The sequence below is a fragment of the Cydia amplana genome, chromosome 1 (assembly GCF_948474715.1).
Source record: "Cydia amplana chromosome 1, ilCydAmpl1.1, whole genome shotgun sequence".
Lineage (NCBI taxonomy): Eukaryota > Metazoa > Arthropoda > Insecta > Lepidoptera > Tortricidae > Cydia > Cydia amplana.
The window spans coordinates 10318423-10336671 of record NC_086069.1 but is presented as its reverse complement, the minus strand read 5'-3'; the positions used below and the strand labels follow the sequence as shown (position 1 = coordinate 10336671).

The window sequence follows — 18249 nt, the reverse complement described above, 5'->3', positions numbered from 1 at the left end:
TTAAATACACCAATACAGCATAATAACAAGTCTGGCACATATTACACATGAAAATAGTTACCCATGGACTTAGGAAATCAGAAATACTTACCCTTTGAAAGCACATAAGCACCTTTTGAAATAAATTTACACAAAATTCAAATAGATATTTAGACGAATATTCGATGTAATCTTTTAACCTTTTAATTAATGGATTCATATTGTTATGAAAAAGTGTCGACACTTGTCCGGTATAAATCACATAATTCCACCATATAAACTTTAAATATTACGAAATCTGTCTGCACTACATCAAGTTGCATTAAGTAGGTACATATAAGTAATAAATAAATAAAAACTGAAAGTGAGATCTCATTTGAATTGCAAATTAATAATTCTACGTGCGATTAATTATAACTACAAATGGTTGGACACAGTAACCTTTGGCTGGAAAATAAGTTGCATATCGAATCAATAAACATCGGATATAAGTAAAACGAATATAATATGTATGTTCTTGGTTAGCTCAGGAGTGAATCACGTTTCCTAGAATAGGACAATAATCAGATCGCTGTACCAAAAGATGTTTCACAGAATGAAGTACTTATCTTGTTAATTTCAATCAGGCCGAGTGTTTCATGTTTTCCTTGTATTCATCAGTATCTTCAGAAATCTTTTACTTAGATCAAGAGCTTCTATAATGAAAAAAGCTTAATAATGTAAAAGGATTTGGGAGATTTGAAAAACAATATTCAAATATTGTGGGATTAGTACGGACCTAGAGAAAATATTCTCAAATGGAATACGATATTACAATTAGAGCTTAGGTTATAATATAAGCAGAGCTCGGCGGGGGTGAGCTATTTACCTTATAATTTGACGTGAGATATGTCAAATTATAAGGTAAATAGCTCACCCCCGCCGAGCTCTGATTATAAGCGATGAAATGAGTTTAAAGATCCTTGTATTTAGAGTTTTAATGCCATGCCAAAAATAAGAGTTTAAACAAACATACTAGTATGAATATGTCACCGTAAAATTGTAAACACTCGTCATATTATAATCTCGCTAGTTACATTATAAACTGACGGTAGGGAGATTATAATCTAACCTAACCTACGTTAGATTATAAACTAACGGGTTCACAATCTTACGGTGTCATATACAAGATGAAGATGCCTTGTCCAGTCTACACTAGCGAGTAACTCCTCATTTTGGAAGGTATCGAGGTCGGGAGTTCAGTTCTAAGTGGCAAAGTGTGCGGCAATTTTTCACCGCCGTGTATTGACTTACTTTTAATGTCTCAATAGGGTTCCCCATGACAACTGTTTGTCTAAACATGATCATTATGTACTTAATTGAATTGGACCTAACCAGATATTTAAGTTAAACATTTACCATTGTGTGAAACGTAGTACAAAGTTATAGGTAGCTCTGGCGTCGTCGCACCGAATTTAGATCAGATTCAATAGGTACATATCGACGCATATTGGAATCAGACGATTGTATATTATATACAGTGAGCGAGTCAATATTGGCTTCTACATTGTACCTAAAGTCTATTTTTTTATTCGGTAGACTGAAATGACAGTTAATAGTATGAAATGACATTTCATGTTCATACTATTAGCTGTCATTTCAGTCTACCGAATAAAAAAATAGACTTTAATGGCTCCTCTACACGATGGGCCAGCGCCGGCCACTCCAAGGGACGCATTTATGCGTTAGAGGGAGCAAGTGATATTGCTATCTCATTCTACCGCATAGTTGCGTCCCTTGGAGTGGCCGGCGCTGGCCCATCGTGTAAAGGAGCCATAACACGGCTTGTTTTCTCTTATCAGATTGAAAATGTTCCTTTCTTAATTATATAGTTATTGTTTGTTTACAATCGCACCAAAATTTGTGAAAAGCTTGTAATATTATTGGAAGTTGTAACATTGTGGCGCCATCGAGCTGATCGCTTTAGCTATAGGTATACTAGTTGACGGTGAATAAAACCGTACAACAAAAAATATTTTTTTGACAATAAATTATTTAGGTTAATATGCTCCCGTCGTCTACAGAACCCGTTCGTTATTTTTCTAACAAGTTAGCAGCAACTACATTCTGAAGACGTATTACCCGTTTAAAGGGCCCGTGTTTTGATACTAGCAAGTGATTTAGATAGTACATCTCGGCTTTTATGTTATTTCGGTTATTTATTACCTGTAAAGAGCCCTTAATTGGTTTCATCACCTGTGTTTTAACCGTGGAATTGATTTCGGCCATTATTTAATAGATAACTAGTTTTGTAAACGTTTTGTTTATCGCTTTCTTTCTTTAATGAGAATTTTAAGTTTGATCAATAATCATTTTATTGCATTATTACTTTTTAGTCCAGCGCTCATTAGAACGGTTGCATTTATTTTGATGAAATAAAGTTGAAGTGATACTTTCTTTGATGTTAAATTCAGCTGTATCCGAAATATCATTAACAGTCTATTTTGTACGTACTTATACATATGTTCTTTTTCGTCACATAGTTCTTGTTTGGAAAATAGTAGTACTGCGTTGCCATACTTGGTAGAACGAGGTGAGACTATTCGAGATAATAATGCTTGCTTTTTGTAAGTGCAGACATCTCCACATGTAACGTCATAAGTTTCACACATCACATTTTTCTTTCAATACTTAGTTGTCACTGAGCAGGGTATGGCCTTGTTGTGTTAATGAGGCGGTATGCCGCACGCTATTTGTTCTGGACTTAATTAAGCTCTGTTGTTGACAGACGAGTAATATGCGCTCGGCCAAATAAAGGTCTTCACAGAGGCAGCTAAGCCATTTGTTCTTTATGAAGTGTAATAGATTATTCTAAATATCTGGGAGACCGAGCTTTCATCGAGAAATTTCATCGAAATTGTTAGAGCCGTTTCCGAGATCCCCGAAATATATATATATAATATATATATATATAAATAAATAAATATGCAAGAATTGCTCGTTTAAAGGTATTAGATAGATACTGCATAATAGAATATCTACTTACGCTATAGGTATGTATATATACCCTTTATAACTCGATAACTAAAAGTATAATATGTATATAAAAATAAGCTTTGTGGTATATTTTCAGTTAAGTATTTGGCCGGATGACTAGTAGTGAGTATTAACAATTCTATGCAGCCCTTCCTAGTTATGACTAACTAATTGTAGGTATGTAACTAAATAACATTTTTAAGTGAAATATTCAACTAGTTGAGGTCTAGTTACGTCTCTCGTCGCATTAATTACGTCGTTTCACACAATTACACATAACGACAAGGACATTATTTTGTTTATACTGGAAGATAAAGAAAACGTAAGAAATCCTGTAACTTTTAAAGAGCCAAATTCATAACTTATTTATTTATTTACCTAAGAACTTTCTCAGGTGTTTATGTATTTTCTCAGCTGTTAAATAATACTGTTTCCTATACATGTTTTGACTAATGCAAGTTACTGGTTTATAGTTGTTTGCGGTTTGGGAGTTGGTTGCAAATTATCGCCGACTCTATAATACCATAGGTATTTGTCATTTGTTTACGTTGAAAGCAAATAAAAAGGTGTCAAAAACACCCATGTAAGACTTTTCACACTTTTGTGATAATATTACGTGTGTTTACATAACTCGATTTTACATTATGTTGGATTTGCGACATATTTCAATAGCTACTAGGTAAAAAACAATTCTAGTATCTTAAACGTATTTATAATAGGTACGTAGGTATATTCAGGTGATTTCCGAGTAAATAATAATTTACATAAAATATACGTGAACATAGTTTTTTTTCATGTTTCCTGATGTTAGTTTTAATGAAATTGTTTGACAAATTATTTTTGTACAAAAGAACGACCCTTGTTGACGGATACAGCAAGCATTTATAGTAATGGACCCTATAATGGACGTGGAACCGGTAATGGGACATAAAACCACAAATCCTCTAAAATAAGTATGTAAAAGTAGTTTATAAACACTGGCAATATTTTACCATAAATATGAGTCATAGAGCTGTTTAAGTTTGACTTTTTATTAATTTCGGTTACTTTTAACAAAAATTGGCGCCAACCCAAAAGTTTCCACTCACTGAACGCATGTCACTGAAAAAATAACCAGTAAGAATTCTTAACAACTTCGCTAAGATAGGTGAGTTCATATATTAAATTGTAATTAAATATTACTTGGTGTAAACTAGAAAGTGTTTTGTTAATTGCATTTACCATGAGATAAGGTATACAACACACTATGTTGTGACTCTAGATATGTATAAAAAATAGTGATATTTTGCCCAATCCCATTATAGGAGCTCTAAAACTGCATACCTCCTATGATGGGACAATTTACACAATGATGCTTGCCATGGCGTAATTTCATGTTTAAACAATACAGAAGTATAATGTAGTTACGAACTATGTCAGGAGGTCTCCTCGGACATCGGATAAAAGAATATCGTTTTAACAAAATTTTATTTAACTTGCCCTGTTAGTTTCTACTCGTATGTTAGCTAGTGTGGTTCAAATCTTGGAAATGGCATTTTTAGCCACTTTCGGATTTCCGATTGAGTTGAAATTTTGGATACGTACGCAAATCGGATGACAATGCAATATTATGATAACATGGACCAGATCTTATGATGGAGACAGGAGGTGGCCATAGGAACTCTGTGATAAACGCAACCTAATTGTGTTTGGGTTTGTTAGAATTTTCTCGATGAGTATTAGTTGGCTGTCGAAAGAAAAATACATTCTTACATAAAAGCTTATACCAAAAATGACTATTAACTAGTTTTTTGCCAAAAACTTATTCCCTTTTCCAATATCTTATACTGATAGGGTATCTCCATTATGGGGGGCCCATTACTGGATCCACGTCCATTACCGGGGTTCCATGACTGGAGAAAAAAAACATAGTTTTAATTTATTAATTATGTGGAAACTAATTGCAGTATCTTTGATACAACACGCCTTAAAGATGAAAGAAGGATAGGATATTCATCTTTTAACAAGCTAAGCAGTAGTACTTTTACATGTATCAGGGAAATATCACAAATACTCAAAATTTCCTCTTAAATGTCCCATGACTGGTGCCGTTACTATATCAATGGAATTTTACAACACCAATAAGTACATATTAGAGTACGCGTTCCAGTTCTAAGCAGATAATGAAGTGAAGTGGACATCGTTACGATAGTGGCCCGGAAGGCGTTAACGTTTACACAATGGAGCCATTTGCTGCTGATGTCAGAGCCGATAGCACTTCATCTGTTTTTGAGCAGTTGATCACAAATTGTTGCTAGTAGGGTGGGGGCAGTTACTTTGCATGAAGGTATCTATAAATCCCGGTTGAAACTATGATTAAAACATGTAAAATTAAGTAGCTATTTAGCTTAGTAATAGTCTGCCTGCAGTTTCGACTGACGTAACATGTACCTTAAATATAGAAAATAAAATAAAATGGAACACTAGCAATTTCATGAATAAGTACAATGGCTCGAACTATTTTTGGTTTTTCTTCGTAATTAAATATAAATTGCATTGTATATATAGCTTGCGTGCGTGCTTTACGAATGTAAAAATAAAAATATAAAAAAAAAATACCTGTGATTTGCACTACGTTCAAATTAGGAACACTCATGCTGGAATTGCTGGACTGCCCACCAACTCACTGGCACTTCGAAAATGGGTTAAAATCGATCAGGCGCTTATTAACACCCTTTTATACGCAAATTAACACATTTCTAACGAGCCGTTTTCCATTACGTTACACCATCAACCGGTTCCGATATAAAAGAGTTATGGTTTTTATGGTCACGTTATACGTTTACTTTCACTCGTTTTTATGGTTATTGATGGTTTTCAATGGGCTTTTCGCAGCGGTTGCGTAAAGATTAATAGAAAATTTACCATTGAGAACACATTTAAATAGTATAAAAAAACCGGAATTAGAGCGAAACACTTTTGATACTTTTCGGTCGAAGTCATTAACACTGCAATAAACCTGTAACTAAATCCATATAAACAAGTTATCCAGATTTTCCGCTTTGACCAAAAGAAATTTCCAAAAACCAGTCTAATTTTTTAAATTTAAAGTTATGTTTGTTCTTATATTTTTTTAATAAATAAAAGCAAAGCACATCAAACACAGTATATCCCGTACTTTCAAAACGTTTTTTCACCACAACAATACACTACAAACATATTTTTCTCGTTTGTTTTTCGTTGAAAAACATGCGTTCGCGCACCAGAGCTGTGCTGGAATGATTATCAGTTTTTTATCAGAAACTAGTCACTTACGTATTGTGTATTAGCGTCTGCGATAGCGGGACTATGATTCAGTATTGGAAACTGTATTTGGATACGGTAATTTTGTTTTAGTTTATGGGTTTTTAATCTGGCTTTTATGTAGGTACCTAGTTAGGACATTTATGTGAATTCGTGATTATTAATTATGCTTAGGTAACTATGAATTAAAGCAGTTAAGTCGGTTGGTAACGGAAAGAATCGATTCGTAACATTCCGTTAAATTCATTCATGGTTCTATTTAACCATGATTATAATATATTGTTTAATATAATTTGGATAAACTAATTTTAGGATTCGTTACAAAAATTGTAAAATAAACCCTTAAAAGTAAAAATAAAATATATATACATATGTATATGTATTTTTAGGTGGCATTGAGACATACAATAATTTTACGGTTTAGACAAAGCATTTTTTTTGGTAATTTATGGACTAGATAAGTAGATATATACTTGCACGCTGGCATGCAAGTTATATAGGTACATGAACTCAAACACAATGTATTGTAACATTCCTATGCTGTATCAATGCAAATATTTAAATAATTTCCGATTTCTAATTTCTGCGGGCTTTAGTAAATACTTCTGAAAATAATCCAAAAAGTGTGTCCAACTTCCCCTCTATCTTTTGACCCGAACGTACAAATAAATAAATAAACTTTAATAATAATTATAATAACGACCCCACGGACCCGAGTGCTCCAGAGAGTCGGTCAGGGTCTCCGTCTCCGGCGTGTCTTCTTCGGTCGGAGTGGACCCCAAGGGGGTCCCCTTGGGGCAGGACTCTCGGCTCTGGCTTGCCTTCATTGGCCGTCCAGAGAGGAGTCGTTAGAGCTTTATGCTCCAGGGGTGGAAGTGAAATTTGCGTAAGCGCGAGTTGGCACAGTGGCTGTTTACAGCCACTGCGTAGAAAGCGGTGTACACCTCTCGACACCCCTGAGCCGCTCACACCGATGTTGCCCCTGGTCGTCTTTATGGCGACAGTTTCAGGGGCCCATCTAGTCAGCGGCGAGTCACCACCTGCCTCGATAACTTGTGTAAACCTTGTTATGGCAGGTGTCCGTACGTCTTTGCAATAGCCCAGTCTCATAGTCCACCCAAACTTCAATCCATAGACCGGTATTCTGTTCACTTTTTTTCTACAATAATCCCAATGCCTGCTGAGACCGGTTCATGGGTGTCTATTGTTGCACCTGTAAACGGGTCCCAGCAGGCGTTCTACATGACATTAAAGCTCTCCAAAGCGCCTCTACGTGTTGGATCTATATCCCCACGCAAGCCTATCAAAAGACCGGGATTTATAGGCCCGTGATCCCAAAAAAAGGAGATACAAATTATAATAATAATACGAAAATTATTTTGAACACGATTGGATAGGCCATTAAGGAGTTTTTCCAAAAATACTTCTTCTTATTATAAAAAGGACGCAAGTGCTGCGAAGGGACGCCCTTTACATACTTATAGTATGGCACGGAACTTTCCATTGTGCATGGCCCGATAAGCACATGGTTGGTTTTTTTCTTACTCAATTATAAGTGTATATTTTACACATAGAAAAGCTAGGTACACAAATTAGGAGTATTTAACTATATCTAAAAAATAAGATATTTCTAAGTGCATGTAAAATAAATAATTATATACTATATGTTTATTATAAACCGTAAACAAACAATCAAACATCCAAAAAACCTTATCCAAATTTTCTAACATCACGTTTCCTAACGTCCGAATGACTTTAAAAATTAAGTAAAATATTTAGAGCCCTCCTTATCAGTGACTGTCATTCAATATGCAACATGACATGATGGTTATTTGTAGACATACCTATTTGGGCGACGTAGATCAACATTACGAGTAGAAGTATGTTTAATTGTTTAGCCTTATACTTTTGTCATAGAGTTGGTTTTGCATTATAAAAGTAACTAAGGACTGGAATTAAGAGTTTATTTTTTCATGTAAGTATTAAGAACAGCGTATGATTTAGTCGGAATATTATAAAACAAATCGAACACGTTTTTTGAATAATGTTTAATGATTGATTACAGTACAGACGTCAGAAAGTCTAAAATATAACAAACAATGCTTGCACTGAGGCCACGTAAACTAGGTAATCGGACCATTACCAGAACCTTACTCATACACCGTGCGAAATAAACCAGCGCTAAACAACACTGCACGATAGCCATCAATCATTATCGCTTCCTACTCTTTATTAAAAAGTCAGATCATACAAAATAATTCATGGCACTTACTACATTTTTTCATGAGAGCCGAAGATGTATGGCGTGAGTCATACAGGCTGTTATCAGTTTCTAGATTTGCGAGATCGGTGAATGAATGTGTCATCGCAGGTACGAAAATGTTGAATAGCATTATCGTGTTAACTCACTTACCAAGTGCATTGTTGAGTACATAATGCGACTTGATAAAATAATCTGTAGCGGAATTCGAACTTTAAAAATCTGATCTTGATTTGATAGTACATACTTGTAATGTATCGGGCGCAATCATTATATATATGTCGGCGGCAGATCGTAAAATCGGGCATATCGAGATATTCCTAGGCATATCATGAAACGCCGCCATTTCATGATCTGACTAAGATTAACCCAGGCGTATCACGATCTGCCTTATAAAAGAGGCGGCAGATCGGTCAGACCAATGTATTCGTTGATATTCCTAGCTACATACCGGGCGCATCGTAAAATAATTGATGAGATATTCCTAGGCATATCATGAAACGCCGCCATTTCGGAACGTAAACTTTCCTTTTGAGCCTTGAGGTTTGCTCGATATGGCTGGTCGTCGCACTAGGCAGATCATGAAATGCCGGCGTTTCATGATCTGCCTAGGAATATCACCCCTTGAGGTTTGCACGATATGGCTGGTCGTCGCTAGGCAGATCATGAAATGCCGGCGTTTCATGATCTGCCTAGGAATATCACCCCTTGAGGTTTGCACGATATGGCTGGTCGTCGCCAGGCAGATCATGAAATGCCGGCGTTTCATGATCTGCCTAGGAATATCACCCCTTGAGGTTTGCACGATATGGCTGGTCGTCGCTAGGCAGATCATGAAATGCCGGCGTTTCATGATCTGCCTAGGAATATCACCCATTGAGGTTTGCACGATATGGCTGGTGGTCGCTAGGCAGATCATGAAATGCCGGCGTTTCATGATCTGCCTAGGAATATCACCCCTTGAGGTTTGCACGATATGGCTGGTCGTCGCCAGGCAGATCATGAAATGCCGGCGTTTCATGATCTGCCTAGGAATATCACCCCTTGAGATTTGCACGATATGGCTGGTCGTCGCTAGGCAGATCATGAAATGCCGGCGTTTCATGATCTGCCTAGGAATATCACCCATTGAGGTTTGCACGATATGGCTGGTGGTCGCTAGGCAGATCATGAAATGCCGGCGTTTCATGATCTGCCTAGGAATATCACCCATTGAGGTTTTCACGATATGGCTGGTGGTCGCGCTAGGCAGATCATGAAATGCCGGCGTTTCATGATCTGCCTAGGAATATCACCCCTTGAGGTTTGCACGATATGGCTGGTCGTCGCTGGGCAGATCATGAAATGCCGGCGTTTCATGATCTGCCTAGGAATATCATCCCTTGAGGTTTACACGATATGGCTGGTCGTCGCACTAGGCAGATCATGAAATGCCGGCGTTTCATGATCTGTCTAGGAATATCCCCCTTGAGGTTTGCACGATATGGCTGGTGGTCGCTAGGCAGATCATGAAATGCCGGCGTTTCATGATCTGCCTAGGAATATCACCCCTTGAGGTTTGCACGATATGACTGGTCGTCGCTAGGCAGATCATGAAATGCCGGCGTTTCATGACTGCCTAGGAATATCACCCCTTGAGTTTGCACGATATGGCTGATGGTCGCGCTAGGCAGATCATGAAATGCCGGCGATTCATGATATGCCTAGGAATATCACACCCTACTTATTTGATATGCCTAAACGTCACTAGGCAAATCGTCAAACGTTGATGTTTGAACGATATGGCTGGTAGTCGCTAGTCAGATCATGAAATGGCGGCGTTTCATGGTATGCCTAGGAATATCTCGATATGGCCGATTTTACGATCTGCCTCCGACATATAGAATGTTATATTTATTGCAAATATTTAGAATGAAAGAAGCAAATGATGTGAGTTCAAGCTTCAAAGAAAACATGGAAGTATTTAAACTGAAAATCACTTTTACTTTGACTTCAATAGGAAAAGTCCTTGTTATAAAGCGCTGAATGGGCACCCTACGCATAAATCTTTACGCCGATACTCGCGGTCGCGGCAATAATGCAGCCAAGAGCCCATATTTCTGCGTGAAGTGTGGTTATACGAGGCAGTGCTCCTCTTGGGTCTTATATAAAAATTTTAAGATGTGTGAGGTTAAGTGCGTCACTATATTACAGATGTTTACTTAATAGCTGAGAAAATCAAGTCCATTTTAAAATCTTGCCATTGTAAAATGTAACATTATTTGCTTGCAATGTGTATTTATGTAGTAATTTTAATTTATGTATTTGTAATAATTGTATAGCGTAGAGTAAGAAGAAAAATGGCGAAATTTTAGGATCGTGAGATGAGTTCGAGAATTAAACATGATATTAATGATATATGCTACATCTTGTAAGGTTTGTACATAGGTCTATTCTTTAAAAAATGCCGGCTGCCTTGCATAACTTTTAATAAATTCTTTCGTTTCTAAATTACACCTTATACTACTTTTATATTGCTGGTATATTTTAAGCGAGTTTCTATGACTATGTCAGTGCTAAGTAGCACAAACCAGCCACAGAAGTATATTTGGGCTTTTACGAATTGCCAGATGTTCCTGCGAGTATGTTTGAAATAGGACGCTAATATGTATATTCCGTATTTTGCGACTTGGTGGAGTTGGTGGAGGGAGATTTAGAGTAAATTCGCGTGCTGATTTGGGCTCATTCAGGTGACTCGCAATGTTGGCAAAGCCTGTCTGTATGAATGTGTATATTTAGAGAGGGCTAAGAATAGGTAACTGACATTTTGAGTTTTTCTGAGACTTATTTTCGGTAAAAGAATATTTATTTATTTATTCACTTCGCTTGCTTCAGGAGTACAGTTTTACGAAATTGAACGATTCCTCACACCGTATTTAAATACAGTTCCGTCATTCGTCAATAAGCAAAACATTTCCGCAGGATTCAGTTACCGCTTTGCATGTATAAAGAAGTCGCATCGTCACTGGACACTTACTTTAAGAAAAAGTACATAAAATACCTGATCACTAAGTAATGGGAAGGTTTAGGATATAATTCCACGCTAGCAAACATATTTACATACATTAAAATAATATTGGATCGGCGGTACAAATACCGTCTATAAGAATGCAGTCGTTAACATTCTCTTTTTAAAAATTTAAAGTCAGTTCAATATGTATGAGTAAAAATCGGCCTGCTTTTAAAAACGGATTAAAACCACAACAAATAATATCAATACCTAATTTCGTGTATAAGTAAAAGACTAAGTATAATTGTCTTATATGAGCGTGTCAATATTTTTAATGCTAACCAATGAGACTTTATATTGCTGTTAAATATTGGATTAAATTTATTTTTAAGAAATTAAATTATTGCGAAAGATATGCGCAGGATGATAATTACAAGTGAGCATTATTGTGTTTTAATCCATATAGCAAAAATAGAAACCGGTAATCACGCGCGGTTACTACGCGCGTAATTTTATTTTTAGTTGGAAGTATTATTTTAGAGAACTGTGCTCAAACCAGGCGGCCTAGCCAAGGTGACAATCGTTATCGCTTCGCCATCGAATCGCTTTATGTCTCTCTATCTCTCTTCCATATTAGTGTGACAGTGACAGTTGCGTTTCGATCGCTACGGAGCGTAAGCGATTGGCACGTTGGCTACGCGGCCTGATAATGGGTATCCAACAAAGTACTTATCATAATTTACCGGGGTTAATTATTATCATTTTGTTGAACGAGCAAAGTGCAGTATTTCGTAAACATATTTTAAATCGCCCACCCGCATTTATTTCGCTTTTCCAGTTGACTATATGGCCGTAACGAACAGTAAAAAGGTGCAAAGTGGCACTTAGAATTCAATTTCGCAGAGAGAGTGCTTGTCATAAAAACATATTCACGTGAAACAAGGCATTTGTTGCAGTGGACGGGGTGTGGACTGCGGGCACTGCGGCAGTAATCTGTTGCGGCACGCCTTGGGATAAGCGGGGCGGGTAGCGTGTACTGGCCCCGTAGACAACATGCCAATCGCTAACGCTACGTAGCGAACGAAACGCAACTGTCACTGTCACACTAATATGGAAGAGTGATAGAGAGACACAAAGCGATTCGATAGCGAAGCGCAAGCGATCGTCACCTTGACTAAGGCCGCCTGGTTGCACTTGCTCTTTACACAGCGCTTTTAGGTACAAAACGCTACACGCTACAGTTGTACGCGTTTTGGCCAAGAATACATTTTTGCCAAAAACTTATTTGACATATGACACGTACAAATCCTTATGAGGCACTTGCTTTGAAACATTTTGTTTAAGTATCGAGCTAAGCCATAGCCTTACTCGAATCTCATACAAATTCATGACCTCGACATAGGAGGTTCAGCCCGTAAAGCATGACGTTAGGACATTTTTACGAGACCCCGTGACTAGTTCTAGTCGAGATCTTGATTTTATGTTCTGTTTAAAATTCTACTACTTAGGAGATGAAATGTTTAGTGGAGGCAATAGATTTAGAGACACGATTATTTTAGTCACAAATCGTTAATGAACCCCGTAGGTACTTGTAGATCCAACACCTGTTTTTAGTTGTTTGTTGCAGACGAAAAGTACATTTTTATTTTATTTTAAAATATGCCTCCTCTATTTTGTAAATAAGTATGTATATTCATGAACAATTTTACGCTATTCTTTTGTAACTATACTTACACCAATACTCTTTTTTAGGGTTCCGTACCCAAAGGGTAAAAACGGGACCCTATTACTAAGACTCCGCTGTCCGTCCGTCCGTCCGTCCGTCCGTCTGTCTGTCACCAGGCTGTATCTCACGAACCGTGATAGCTAGACAGTTGAAATTTTCACAGATGATGTATTTCTGTTGCCGCTATAACAACAAATACTAAAAACAGAATAAAATAAAGATTTAAGTGGGGCTCCCATACAACAAACGTGATTTTTGACCGAAGTTAAGCAACGTCGGGCGGGGTCAGTACTTGGATGGGTGACCGTTTTTTGCTTGTTTGCTCTATTTTTTGTTGATGGTGCGGAACCCTCCGTGCGCGAGTCCGACTCGCACTTGGCCGGTTTTTATACATTATCAAATCTACCTACTTCTTTAATGTAATGTAGGTACGAGTATGTACTTACCTATACTATGGTATGGTATTTAAAATAGATAATATATGTTAAGTTGTCAGAAGCAGCTGCATTTTATACAAACTCCACCTACTCAAGTCTTATCTAACTCGTAAAACTAACAACTTCCTACTGTCATCAAAGTTTTAAAAACTTTCGTTTATATTAATAAAGTTTCAGCTTTCTGCACTGAAACATAATTTAGACGCCATAAAGATGCCTTGAAACAGAGGAAAGTGACGGCCGCGCGAGTTTATGGCTAACTTATGCCAAGTTAAACCACTTAAAGCAGCATTTTATTGGCACTAGAACCTTTACACATGACACTTTCGCATATTTTTAGTTATAGTTATAGATGTAAACTATAGAAAGGTATATAAGATAAGATAAGGTAAAATTGTACTTATTGAAGAATATCCAAAAATTAAGACAATCATACTACGCTTAAATAGTACTTAAACACTGTAAATATACTAAGATTTTTAACTCGGTTGAATAGACATATTAAATATATTAAAAACGGGTCACTCACATATTTTAAGTCGAAAAACGCTCGACATGTTTCACTTCGTACTTCGTTTTTAATATATTTAATATGTCTTTGTCTCACGGAAGTTTTGTTATTAAAATCGGTTGAATAGAGTTTAATTAGAGAAAACATAAATTTTCATACATAATACCTATATGTAGTTACATATGTACAAAGTGGCATAGTTTTTTAATTTGGCTCACCTCAATAGGTATACCACCGACACTGATATCTTTATTTGAACATCCCTTTTTAACCGTCAAATTGTGATCGTGCTCATTTTTTAAGGTACGTTACATCACACGTACCTACCCAGTGGGTAGGTGGGTAGTACAGCCTTATCCTGACTTGGCAGTAAGGAATTGCTTCGACATTTAGTACTGCTACTTGATTGGAACAGATGCAGGCGTGCGCCGCGCTCATACCGTATCGATGCTGTAAATCTTTTTGTATTTTGTTTTTAAATTTTGTTTAAATAGCACATGTACAGAAGAAGGCAAACTCCTTGAGCAAACGATCGTCATTATGTGCTTTAATTTGCGCAAACTTGCTGCCATTAATGACGAGACCTCCCCATAATGCTCAAGAACCTTGCCGGCACTTGTATTTCTCTTTGATGTTAATCTATATACACTGGATAACGAATATTAAATAAATAAAAGCGATGAATCAGCTCAATACTCCCCCTGAAAACAGGAAACTCAAAACGCCATTAAAACTGTTTGAAGAGGATAATTAAATTCTCAATTCACAAGACGATCAAATCTCACACTCTCGAACTGAAGAAATCTTACGAGGAAAATATTTGCAGGAAATTAACTCCATTCTAAACCATTTCGTGTTCTCATACTGTGGGTGTCTGATTGTCAAATTAGTTAAAGTGACAAGGCGTGAAAATGATAGGATCCGCTTCACGTATGGGAGTCTATCTTGCCTCTAATGTATCTTGGGGGAGACCTCACAGCAGTCACACCTTCTGTCATCAGTAAATCAAGCTAATGATTGCTAATGGACGATGACGCAACGATAATTCATTGTGCTACAAATGTCGTAACGCTGAATTAACATCTGCCCACGTGCTCATCCCACTAGAGTTGCTATTGCAAAATATGTATTACATGTGTCATTACTCATTACAATTGGACGTCTTACTGCAATAATTTGTCAATATTTATTTAGTGTTGTGGTGCTGACAAGGACGCATCGACTGCTAACCATTAGACCTCGACACACCAGGGGACGCTTACCTAGCTCACGGCGAACATAACTCACTATTAACAAATAATACAATAGGCAAAATCCTATATGTACCAAGATATGAGACGCTCCTCTCCCCTTAAAATTAAGTAAATTTAACATATGGAACACTATTAACATCTTTAAAGGTGACAGTCCATTTCCAACTGCAGCTGCACTACCGCTGCGGCGTTACTGGTGCGACATTACTGCAGCGGCGATAGCGGCTGCGACTACTGCTGTTGCGTCGTGCAGTCGCAGCAGCGTTCGTTAGTTGCTTGTCAGTGTCAGACGTATAAATAAAAATAGTAATTTACTTTTGTATATTTTACAAGAAAAAGCAAGTTACAATAATTATGCTACATGCTAACGAAAAAGAAGACCAGATTGCCTTTCTACGGGAGTCAGAGGCAGTCGAAGACAGCTACCAATAAAATCTGATATTGAATTGTCGTTGTGAGTTGTGATTCAGGGAATATTACTGATTAAATGAAAAGCAATTCAACGTTGCTTGAGGCTTAATAATTGAATAAATACACCCAAATTACCCAAATGAAATGAATGCAGAGGAAAAATTACTTAAGGTAATGCCGGCGTTTCATGATCTGCCTAGGAATATCACCCATTGAGGTTTGCACGATATGGCTGGTGGTCGCTAGGCAGATCATGAAATGCCGGCGTTTCATGATCTGCCTAGGAATATCACCCCTTGAGGTTTGCACGATATGGCTGGTCGTCGCCAGGCAGATCATGAAATGCCGGCGTTTCATGATCTGCCTAGGAATATCACCCCTTGAGATTTGCACGATATGGCTGGTCGTCGCTAGGCAGATCATGAAATGCCGGCGTTTCATGATCTGCCTAGGAATATCACCCATTGAGGTTTGCACGATATGGCTGGTGGTCGCTAGGCAGATCATGAAATGCCGGCGTTTCATGATCTGCCTAGGAATATCACCCATTGAGGTTTTCACGATATGGCTGGTGGTCGCGCTAGGCAGATCATGAAATGCCGGCGTTTCATGATCTGCCTAGGAATATCACCCCTTGAGGTTTGCACGATATGGCTGGTCGTCGCTGGGCAGATCATGAAATGCCGGCGTTTCATGATCTGCCTAGGAATATCATCCCTTGAGGTTTACACGATATGGCTGGTCGTCGCACTAGGCAGATCATGAAATGCCGGCGTTTCATGATCTGTCTAGGAATATCCCCCTTGAGGTTTGCACGATATGGCTGGTGGTCGCTAGGCAGATCATGAAATGCCGGCGTTTCATGATCTGCCTAGGAATATCACCCCTTGAGGTTTGCACGATATGACTGGTCGTCGCTAGGCAGATCATGAAATGCCGGCGTTTCATGACTGCCTAGGAATATCACCCCTTGAGTTTGCACGATATGGCTGATGGTCGCGCTAGGCAGATCATGAAATGCCGGCGATTCATGATATGCCTAGGAATATCACACCCTACTTATTTGATATGCCTAAACGTCACTAGGCAAATCGTCAAACGTTGATGTTTGAACGATATGGCTGGTAGTCGCTAGTCAGATCATGAAATGGCGGCGTTTCATGGTATGCCTAGGAATATCTCGATATGGCCGATTTTACGATCTGCCTCCGACATATAGAATGTTATATTTATTGCAAATATTTAGAATGAAAGAAGCAAATGATGTGAGTTCAAGCTTCAAAGAAAACATGGAAGTATTTAAACTGAAAATCACTTTTACTTTGACTTCAATAGGAAAAGTCCTTGTTATAAAGCGCTGAATGGGCACCCTACGCATAAATCTTTACGCCGATACTCGCGGTCGCGGCAATAATGCAGCCAAGAGCCCATATTTCTGCGTGAAGTGTGGTTATACGAGGCAGTGCTCCTCTTGGGTCTTATATAAAAATTTTAAGATGTGTGAGGTTAAGTGCGTCACTATATTACAGATGTTTACTTAATAGCTGAGAAAATCAAGTCCATTTTAAAATCTTGCCATTGTAAAATGTAACATTATTTGCTTGCAATGTGTATTTATGTAGTAATTTTAATTTATGTATTTGTAATAATTGTATAGCGTAGAGTAAGAAGAAAAATGGCGAAATTTTAGGATCGTGAGATGAGTTCGAGAATTAAACATGATATTAATGATATATGCTACATCTTGTAAGGTTTGTACATAGGTCTATTCTTTAAAAAATGCCGGCTGCCTTGCATAACTTTTAATAAATTCTTTCGTTTCTAAATTACACCTTATACTACTTTTATATTGCTGGTATATTTTAAGCGAGTTTCTATGACTATGTCAGTGCTAAGTAGCACAAACCAGCCACAGAAGTATATTTGGGCTTTTACGAATTGCCAGATGTTCCTGCGAGTATGTTTGAAATAGGACGCTAATATGTATATTCCGTATTTTGCGACTTGGTGGAGTTGGTGGAGGGAGATTTAGAGTAAATTCGCGTGCTGATTTGGGCTCATTCAGGTGACTCGCAATGTTGGCAAAGCCTGTCTGTATGAATGTGTATATTTAGAGAGGGCTAAGAATAGGTAACTGACATTTTGAGTTTTTCTGAGACTTATTTTCGGTAAAAGAATATTTATTTATTTATTCACTTCGCTTGCTTCAGGAGTACAGTTTTACGAAATTGAACGATTCCTCACACCGTATTTAAATACAGTTCCGTCATTCGTCAATAAGCAAAACATTTCCGCAGGATTCAGTTACCGCTTTGCATGTATAAAGAAGTCGCATCGTCACTGGACACTTACTTTAAGAAAAAGTACATAAAATACCTGATCACTA

At 37.5% G+C, this 18249-nt stretch overlaps 1 protein-coding gene and 1 long non-coding RNA gene across 2 annotated transcripts in view; one reads left to right on the top strand and one right to left on the bottom strand.

The window, feature by feature from the left end:
• Positions 1–18249, bottom strand: part of LOC134647652 (rho GTPase-activating protein 7) — a 357578-nt gene that overhangs the window by 59260 nt on the left and 280069 nt on the right. The window lies entirely within an intron of this gene.
• Positions 1–18249, top strand: part of LOC134647718 (uncharacterized) — a 235435-nt gene that overhangs the window by 26864 nt on the left and 190322 nt on the right. The gene's annotated exons all lie outside the window — the stretch shown is intronic.